This window comes from Myotis brandtii, unplaced genomic scaffold (genome assembly GCF_000412655.1).
Source record: "Myotis brandtii unplaced genomic scaffold, ASM41265v1 scaffold127, whole genome shotgun sequence".
NCBI lineage: Eukaryota > Metazoa > Chordata > Mammalia > Chiroptera > Vespertilionidae > Myotis > Myotis brandtii.
This window is the reverse complement of record NW_005354464.1, coordinates 2,889,654-2,890,496: the sequence shown is the minus strand read 5'-3', so window position 1 is coordinate 2,890,496 and position 843 is coordinate 2,889,654. Positions and strand designations below refer to the sequence as shown.

Here is an 843-nt window from a genome sequence, read left to right as displayed (position 1 = left end):
CCGGGCGGCCCGAGCCCGGACGGCGGACCTGGAGCTGCTCTCGGTCTCCGCTTCCCGGGCACAAAGAACAACTCATCAGGGAGTTGAGGTTTCCCAGAAGCGCGCTAGCGCTTCCCGCATTCAGTGGTCAGAGCGGGAGGACCCCCTTTCCACCCCGTGGCGGGGTGGGAGGGTCACCCCATGTAGGACGCCGTCGGCTGTAGAGCAATTTTTAAAAATCGTACCGTCGATCTCTAGTTAATTACCCTGGAGCGACTGGTCTCAATACAGTTCCATGAGGAGATACAATCTGTTAGACTAGCAGTCCATTCGTTCGGAACGAGCGGCAGCTACTCCTCTCTGGGAGGCAAGTTTCGGCTGAGCTGCCTCAGCCGTTGCCCCATCATTTTATTTCCTTGTTCAGAGCAACTGTTCCAAGCGCGAGCCGGGACAGAAAGAGCTCCTGGCGCACCGCTGATGCCAGGAGCCTCCGTGACAAAAGAAGGAAACGCCACGGAAAACTAAAGCTTCACCCCAGCGGTTCGTTTTAAAAAATGCAAGGCAGAGAGGGGAATCGCCCCCTCCCCCAAGGAGCTTCCTTCCAAGCCCAGCTGGATTTCAAAGAGCGCCTAAAGCACAACTTACCAACTCCAAGCCCAGCTCCTTAAACTCCCAAGACGGAGGTCGGCTGTCCTCCCGACATCGCAGCAAAGGCCTTTGGCCTCAGAAACAAAACGTGCCCGCTTGATCCGGGGCAAGGCCTGGGCAGTCAGCGCGGGCCGGACTCGCTGGCTTCCTCCTCGGGGAGCCGAGTGGAGTGGGCAGATGAGAGCGGACCCAATCAGGGGCGCGGGCGGAGGGCGG

General features: G+C 59.2%; 2 protein-coding genes across 5 annotated transcripts in view; one reads left to right on the top strand and one right to left on the bottom strand.

Moving 5' to 3' along the window:
- Positions 1-837, bottom strand: part of B3GNT5 (UDP-GlcNAc:betaGal beta-1,3-N-acetylglucosaminyltransferase 5) — a 15,879-nt gene extending 15,042 nt beyond the window's left edge. For 3 of the 4 annotated variants that reach the window (XM_005859494.2, XM_005859495.2, XM_014534222.1), the window contains exon 1: positions 625-837. The gene's annotated coding sequence lies outside the window, so the exon portion shown is untranslated. Of the gene's footprint in view, positions 1-224 lie in introns of all 4 variants that reach the window. The other variant, XM_014534220.1, reaches the window with a different exon arrangement.
- The window catches only part of MCF2L2 (MCF.2 cell line derived transforming sequence-like 2), a 146,509-nt gene that overhangs the window by 73,074 nt on the left and 72,592 nt on the right, over positions 1-843 (top strand). The gene's annotated exons all lie outside the window — the stretch shown is intronic.